A 9101-nucleotide genomic window follows, 5' to 3' on the forward strand; every position below is an offset into this window, starting at 1 on the left:
GATGGACTACACGTTCAAGCTGAGAGACAGAAATAAAAGTCCCTTCCTCTTGAGTTGCTTTTGTTGGGGTATTCTGTCACACTAACAGAAAATGAAATGAAGGCATAGTGATAACCCTTTCTGAGTGCATGAATATAATCTTTAGAATGAAGTCTGTCATGCTCCTTGCTAGGGTAAGCATAGATAAGAAATGATGCTTACTGGTTTGAGCAGAATACTGGATGCAAGTTACATGCACATTATCTTACTTAATCTTACTTTTAAATTAATATTTCAAAAAATAAGTGTTACTGTTGACTTGACATATGCCTTAAAGGGAACTCGCTGTACTTGGACTTGACCTCAAGAACATTTCTGAGAGAAAACACCGAGAAGCTCCCACACACAGTGCAGGTGCTGTCCGAGCAGCAGAGGGCCCAGGTTGCACTGGCTGCCCTCTGCCGATGGTTTCCTCCAGGACTGCGTTTGAGTCCGTATGCCAGCTTTCCCTAATCTCATGAGCAGACTTCGGGAGCCAGCTACGGCTGAGATGTCTTGATGCACTTCCCAAAGTGATAATGAAAAAAATGACTAACTTGTTCACACCTTCCCCCATGACCTTTAGCCTTTCATAACAGGACATGATTTGTGCCTGCAGAATTATGGTGCCAGACCTAAGACGATCGCCATCCTCTCATCTTCCATCAAGACAATGAAGCAAACAGGCCGATGGACCTCAACCAAGGACATTTCATGAGGCCTGCAGAGGCTTGACAAGAAAGGAATTTGCCCTCGAAGCAGGAATTCATCATTTCTGTTGCCTTTTTCCCCATTTAGAATCTAAAGTGCTCAGACTCCATGTCCTCTGTTCCACGCCCATTGCTGTTCCCATCAGCCCCACACATCCGTCCCCACAGCTGCTGAGCTGACTCAGGAGAATGGGCCCACCACATGAACAGGAAGCCAGCCAGGGAGGCTCATCTCCAAATGGGAGCAGGAGGAGGGGGCAGCAAGAAGAGCTCTGAGAAACTGTTTAACATTTCAAGTGCTATTATTATTTTTGGCACCATGTTGAGTCCATGTCTCTTTTTTTGGCTACTTTTCTAGTACTTTATGTATCTGGAAGGAAAAATCGCAACCGGTTTCAGTAACACTGGGGGAACTGTGCGGTGCCATTGCAGGAGGTATTTAAATGGTATTTAAATGTTATCGTGTATGCTCATAAATAAGCGAGTTAAAATGATTCTAAAAATGACCTGTGATATGATTTGTTTATATGTCATAGGCATAGGAGATGCCTTAAGGGTTGGTTATCATGAATACAATTATATAACAAATAATGAAATCCAACAATTACCAGTTGACCCCTAATTAACCATTCCGTGCAAAAAACAGATGGTTACATAAATCCGTGGTTTTCCCATCAGTCACACAGTTAGTGTCAGAGCTTGAGTTTTTGTTATATGAATAAACTTTTTTTTATTTTAAATGTCCACAAGACTAGGGGTGGGGATGTAACTCAGTGGTAAAGAACTTGCTTAGCAAGCGTCAGGCCCAAGTTCAATGCCGAGGACCAAAACTAAATGTATAAGAGAAGCATTCGTTGCCTGCCCATCACCCAGCTTCAACAGGTGCCCACCTATTGACCCTGAATACTGATGGTGGAAGGGAGAGATGATGATCCAAGACGTGTAGCCACCGGAAAGACAATTTCAATGTTTGCCACGTTAAAGGTTGGCCTCTCACAGGTTACCCGTGCTGATATTTGGAGTGGTAAGCAAAGGAAGCAGTTCATAGGTTTAACCTCAGCATCCACTCTCAGGAAGTAAGACAAGCATGAGGTCAAGGGTAAAGTATTTATTATTTACCATGACCCAGTGACACTCCTGAATATTGTAATGGAAACAGTTGTATTAGAATGTTGGGCTTTTGTTTTTCTAGAAACAGGGTCTCCTATTGTCCAAGGTAGTCTCAAATTCATTCAGTACCTGAGAATGACCTTGATCTTCTGCTGATCTTCCTTCTCCTCCTTCCATTGGGACGACAGCCCTACATCAACAGGCCCAGCCTTTGAAGTGCTGGGGGATCAAATCCAGGGGTCAGCATACTAGGCAAGCACTCTGTCAGCTCAGCTGCGTCCCACCCTATCTAAGAGAGACTTACTCACGTACCAAAGCTCACAGCAAGAGTATTCACAGTAGCCTCAAAGTGGAAAAGCTGACAGTCCATTGAGAGATGAACGGCTAGACAAAATGTGTAACAGCCTGCACATATAATAGAATTTTGTCTGTACTTAAAAAGTAGAACTTTGGTAATGCTATAACATGTATAAACCTTGAACATACTTTTTAGAGAAATGAGTTAGGGAGAAAGGAACAAATACTACATAACACAAATTATATGAAATATCTGCAGTAAGGTAAACACAGAGACAGAAAATAGATTATAGATTAGCTCACTGGAGAACTCATTTTTATTAGATACAGAGTTTCATTTTGAGAATATGAAAAAGTTCTGAAGATGGACAACAAAGGCAACTTCACAATGTAAACATTTAAATGCCACTTAACTGTATACCCATTTAATGATATGTGTGTCATACTACATAGTTTTTTTTTTTTTAAGAAAAATACAGTTTATTTCAGGCTTACAGTAACTTTCAGAGCACTGCTATGGTCCTTCTGTTTGTCCAAAGTCCAAGGTTATTGGGGGGGGGGGGTGCGAAAACTATTCTTTCACTGAACTCTGAAGCTCAGCTCTCAGAAGGCTGATTCCAAGGTTAAGTCATGGATTAAACAAGAAGGTGTTATGTTATTAAGGTTTTAAGCCTCATCCCTGGACTTAAAACAGCCCAACTTTCTCAAGTTTACCACTTAGTCAAGCCCTCCAAACTCAAGAGTATTCAGGGTGGGAGCATTCACAGGAGGATGCAAGTTCTGGGCAGGGTAGAGATGCTCCATGGGAGGCTGGGGTGGGGATATTGGGGAGGTGCCACACTTACTCTTCCAACCATATGTTTATCTCACCATTCCCAATCCAGCCAGCCTCCCACTGTGGATTCTCGGCCTTTCCACAAATGTACCTGCCTACTGTCCACAAGTCTGGCTTCCACTCCAACCACAGCCATACTCAACACCCATCGTGACATTCACAGCACCTACGAGGCACTATGCTGGGAAACCTGGTCTTATCTCTCATATGGTACCTTAAGGTTCAAGGGACTGGAATAGGTCCCATCAACACAACCAAGGCTTTTCTTCCCCTGGAGGGAAGGACAGGGGAACAAGGTAGGAATATGGTTATCAGGATAGAGGTGTATAACCCTCCAAAACAGCCCCTATAACTCTCTCATAATACCCAAGCCATTTACTGCCCTACTCATTTCTTTCTCTGGACAATGGTCCAACCGTCTTCTACTATATCCTCTTCCTTAATAGTCTGGGAGTCTGGGCCTCATCATTTGTAGCTGTCACCTCCATTTCTTCCACGCTGTCTACTTCATTTTCATCCACATCAGTTTCTCTGGCTGTCTGTCCTGGGGTAGCAGTAACTTTGCACTTCTTTTGGTCGATCTCAGAGGTCAGCTCCAGCAGAGCAGCTCCATCACCCTTCTGGAAGTGGTAGAACATGGTCTGTAGCTGCTGACTCACCTGGGGCAAGCTCCCATCTTCCACAACTGTATCAAACTCAGTGGTCATCTGCTCCCCAAGGAAATCTTTCACCTCTTCCAGCTCTAAGTCAGCTGCAAAGCAGGCCAGGCATCTAGAGCCGCTGGAATAGCAGCTCCGAAGAGCTCTCGCACGTCTTCTGCCACGCCCGCCGTCGTCCATTTTCCATACCACATAGTTTTAAAAGCAAAAGTAGGTTGTCTCTATTAGACAAAACAAACAAACAAACAAAAAACCTATTAGACTGTCTGCGGGAGTGATGTAGGGACAGAAGAATTAAGATGCTTCTGCCCTCATTCAGTCCACCCAGTAAAGTAGCTTCTTAAAAAATGGTATTCATTTTTAAATTTTGTGTATATAGAGATGGCCTATAAGGCGAAATGCAAGGCCCTAGAAGCTTGAGATACTGAGAGTTTCTATAGAGAAAGCCTGTACAAAGCAAGCTGGGGAATGAAAGATGGAATATTGAAAATGCTACCATCCACCCAGACCATCACCTTACAAAGGGCTAGTCTCCTGCCAGAGACCTTGACATCTAATTGTATTCTACATCTGCAAGTGTACGGCTAGTGACCGGATGTGAGGGCTCTTGGTCACTGTTGTATTGCTGTGAAAAGACACAATGACCAAGGCAACTCTTACACAGAAAACATTTAATTGGAGGTCTGCTTATAGTTTTAGAGGGTTGGTCCAAGATCATGATGGTGGGGAAGCAGACAGGCATGGCATTGGAGCAGTAGCTGAGCCTTACGTCCTGATCCTCAGACAGCAGGCAGGGAGACAGACACCAGGCCTGATGTAAGCCCACCCCCAGTGACATTATCTCCCCCAACAAGGCCACACCTCCTAATCCTTCCCAAACAGTTCCATTAACTGGGGACCAAATATTCAAATATATGAGCTGACAGAAGCCCATCTTGTTCATCACAGATTTACCAGTCTCCCATGGTGCTGGCTGCTCTTTACATCGGCACATGTACTGACGAGAACCTGGGCATGAAGGGTTGCCCATAGCAGTCGCTGTTTTCCACCTAAAGAGATCTGAGTATACACAGAATTCAGTAATTTGCCTTTCAGTTTTAACTGTCTTAAGCATGAAGTCCTCGGGATGTTTTAAGGAGATCCATGCCACTTTACTTGCCAAAATAACACAACTAGTTTCTTCATATGCAAAGAATCAGCATCAAATTTATCTAATAAGTCTAGCACTCTAATAATAGAAAGGGGGCTATTTCTATTTGACAGGACCTGCCTTTTAATATCAGCAAAACGCAAACCTGCAAGTACACACTGACAGTGTTACGATGAGAAACTGTTCACATGTGTGCTTGGCTTTAGAGAAGACAGCTCTGCCCTCCACCCACGTTGTATGTAGAGACAGTGGAGCTGAGAGTCAAGTTGTCTTCAGGAATGGTTATTGATTTAAAACCAGTGCAGACTCAGGACCTCATTCCCTAACAAGAGAGCTCTTTGGGTTCCATTACAATGGGTGGTCAAACACATGAGTTTTCCAGTAGATGCTACCAGACTATTTCTGTTGTCCTAAATTTTCAGTTGATTTTTGTTTTTTGGTTTTTGGTTGTTTTTTTTTTTTTTTTTTTTAGGGCAGAAATCAAAATGAAGTGCCACACCACAGAGAACACAAAGTCCTTGTGCTCAGAGGTAAGCACTAGGGAAACCAGACTGTTAAACATGCAGGGTTGTTTAACCTGTTTTCTTGCCTGGAGGCTGGGGATGGGTGTGGTTAGTAGCCTGGTGAGTGGTGCTATCTATAGGGCCGGATTCTTATGTTTATCCCAGAGGCTTCCTCCCTAGACCTTTGTCGTAAGCATCGTTTCTCAGTCACTAGAACTCTTCCTCAAGGAAGATGGCACATGACAGATGGAGTAGTCTGGCCATCTCTGCTCTATCTGAATAGCCGGCCACATCTGTTCTCCAGCATTGTGTTTATCTCAGTCATTCTCCCTAGACCCTTATCTTGAGCTTTGTTTCTCCATCAACAGAGCCATCTTTATGGAAGAGGTTCTATGTGCTTTGAAAAGTGTTTCAATGTAATCATGTCTAAAACCTTGTTGCGCCCACAGGATTGAGTTAATTATGCCAGAAAACTTTTCTCAAAAATTTGCTATGCTAAACATGACTAAAATAAAACTGCCTGGTGTCCGACTCTAGAAGTTCAAACCAACACTGGCTACTGAGTCCTGTGGAACCAGACTTCGTTCTTGTCTTACGTGAATCAACACTCTGCTGGCCCTGGTGGTGTGTGGATTTCCCCACATGGCACCAACACATGCAGCCACTATTCTCCTGATTTTCCCGTTTGTCTTGTAAATGGTTCAGGCTTTTACAACGGAACCATTGCAATCCACTGGTCCTCACAGAACCCCTGGAAACAGGAAAAAGATGGACTTTGTGGTGTTTGTTTGATTAAATTGAGAATCAGAGAGACTCTGACTGTCACAGGCCATAGTTACGATGTGGAGAACCAACTGCTTCTCTCTCACGTTCTTGTCTCTGGTCCTTTGGTAAAATTAGGACACGGGTCCACGCTGAGCACAGTGACCAAAGCCCAAACACGCTGCACATTAATGTCTCACACTAAGAAATCAAGTTAATATTTTTTGAAAATTTAGTCTCCAGTGACTTTTTCTGCAATCTGGGGGCAGCCCATCAACATTAAGTGAACTTTAGAATTAGTAATGTTCCGGTATGCCAACATACCGGAACTGTCTTTGCTCTGACCGCCAACACCTTGTCCACCTAACAGGACAGCTAACCCCCTTGAAAGACATTAACATCTGGTAGAGGCCAGTTACACCTCTTTACAGCTCATCCCAACTGTCTCTTTATTCCCACCTCCCACACAGGTACGCCTGATGCACACATTCTAACCGTCTCTTACTCATTCAACTAACAAAGATGTATTGAGAACTTAACGAGCAAAGCATTAGTTTGGTCTCTTGGAATAGGTTGGTGAACAAAAAAATAATGTCTGTCCAATAGCAACTTAAACTAGCAACCCAGAAGGTAATTTACTATCCAGCTATCAATACCATGAACTGCATTAGTTTCTAAGGTAAGGGGTTTTCATGACAGTATTTTGATGACGTGTTCATTTCTAACCACAGCCTCTCAATGCCCACCCTGTCTTTGCCTCACTTTAGTTTAAAACTTCTGTTCACATAGCCCATCTTCTATTTTGTTGTCTATTTATATTTTAAAGCATCTAGATACTGCAAGTGAGGGAAACATGCAGAATTTGTCTTATTTCACACCACACAATGATCTCTAGCCCCTTCCCATTTTCCTGAAAATAACAGTTTAATTCCTCTTTAAATCTTTTGTTGAGACCAAGATCCATAGTCCCCAGCTAACCTTGACCTTACCTTGTATTGGAAGATGTCCTTGGGTTCTTATCTTCCTGCTTCTCCCTCTCCAGTGCTGGATTTGCAGGGGCATGCCAACACATTTCGTCAGTTTTATTTTTTATGGTCGAATAAAGCTGTATTGTGTGTATGTAGCACGTTTTCTTTATCTGTCCATCTATTGATGGGCTTCTAGGTCAGCTCCATATCTTGTCTCTCAGGAACAGTGCTGCAGTGAGCATAGGTGTGTAAGTATCTCTGTGGTGTGCTGGCTTAGCATCCTTCAGGTGCACTCTCAAGAGTCACACATCTGGGTCACGTGGTAATTCTAAGTTTAAATTTTTTGCAGAACTTCCACATTGGTGTCCCTCCTGACCTCACTGTTACATCTGTTCCAAGCAGTGAATCAGGACTCTTTTTCTCTCCTTGTACTGTTTGTTTTCTTGATTCTAGCCACTCTGACTGGGATGGGCTGGAATCTTACCACAGTTTTAATTGATTCCTGATAACTAGGAAAGTTTAGCATTTCCCCCATATATTTATCAAAACAACAGATAATTTTGGCAGCCGGTATGAAAGGAAATAATCTGTATGAACTCAATGTGTGTTTTGAAAGGTCCTGTTTCCATCCTCCCTCAGACAGACTAAGTGGGAGCCTGGCAGGACTGCCAGATAGTAATCCTGAGACAACTCATCTTTCCGTGCAGAGGGCCGATGTGGAAATGAAGTGACTGAGAGACGTGACACCTCTCCCAAGAAGCCTTTCTGTGTGATTTGAAGGAGAACGGCCCCATCCACTCACGTTTGAATATTTAATCCCCAGTTTGTGGACCTGTTTGGGAGGGAACAGGTGTGGTCTTGTTGGAGGAGGTGTTTCACGGGACACAGGCTTTGAGGTCTTTCCCAGTGAGCTCTCTGTTTGCTGCTTGTGTGTGAGATGTGGGCTCTTACCTGTCCTGCTGCCAGGCCTTTACTCTGCAGTCATGGACTCTAGCTTTCTTCAACTCTAAGTCTAAATGAATGCTTTCTTTTTAAAGGTTTCCTTGTTCATGGTGTCTTCACACAGCAACAGAGAATTAACTGAAACACCTTCCTTCCCGCCCTGTATTAAGCATTAACTATTCATTGCCAGGGAACTTCTGTTGCATACTTCATTTTTCTACACAGGGCTCAGAAATAACAGAGAAACAAAGGGCTCTCAGTAGACATGTATCCGAGTGTGGAGGGGGAGAAAAGGACAGAAGAGCCTAGTGGCTTATAAAGTGTCAGTGGGCACAATGACAGGGCTTGTCGTCCCTCATGCTGCCTGCTAACCTAGGCCAGTCATTTGGAAACTAATGCAATTTTGAAACTTTTGAATTCGTTTTATGTTCCGAGGATAAAATTCCATGAGCAAAAGCAACTCCAGGAAGAGTTTATTTTGGCTTACCATTCCAGAGAGCTAGATGTCCCTAATGTCGGGGAGGGCATGATGGCAGAACAGGAAGCTGAGAGATCACTTCTCAGCCATGCAAGGAAACAGAATGAACAGAAAGTGGAACAATCCTTAAATCTTGTCCACTGTGACCATTTTCCTCCCTCAAGGCTGCACCTCCTAAATATTCCATAACCTCCCCAAATGTGTCTGGTACCACCAAGGCCAGAAAAAGGTATCAGATCCTCTGGAACTGGAGTTACAGGTGGCTGTAAGTTATCATGTGGGTCCTAACCTTCGTGGTTCAGGCCCGTGATCCCAGACATTTAGAAGGCTAAGACAGAAGGATAGCAAGTCAAGGTCGATTTGCAACTGAATGGGACCCTGTCTCAAGTAAAACATTTAAAAAAAAAAAAAAAAAGAAAAGAAAAGATGATTGGAAATGTAGCTCTGGCCGAGTGCTCACCCAGGGTATGCCGGGCCCCAGATGAAAGTCAGCACAAAGAGAAACCAAAGGCTGCTCTTCCAACCTCAGTCGTGGACAGTTGGCATTTTAGTTGTTTTCTGGAACTTCTGAGATTTTGTGACTTTTGAATGTGGCGAGGAGTTGGCAAACAGCTTATTAAACATCCCAAGAAGCTACACAGATGTTGGGCTAACTTGGTCTGTGTGCTG

At 43.5% G+C, this 9101-nt stretch overlaps 1 pseudogene; it reads right to left on the reverse strand.

The window, feature by feature from the left end:
• Positions 1 to 3008: 3008 nt before the first annotated feature.
• On the reverse strand, positions 3009 to 3823 carry LOC126487812 (pre-rRNA-processing protein TSR2 homolog; annotated as a pseudogene).
• Positions 3824 to 9101: the final 5278 nt, after the last annotated feature.

The sequence above is a fragment of the Alexandromys fortis genome, unplaced genomic scaffold (genome assembly GCF_014885135.2).
Source record: "Alexandromys fortis isolate MF-2015 unplaced genomic scaffold, M_Fortis_MF-2015_v1.1 scaffold_182, whole genome shotgun sequence".
Classification (NCBI taxonomy): domain Eukaryota; kingdom Metazoa; phylum Chordata; class Mammalia; order Rodentia; family Cricetidae; genus Alexandromys; species Alexandromys fortis.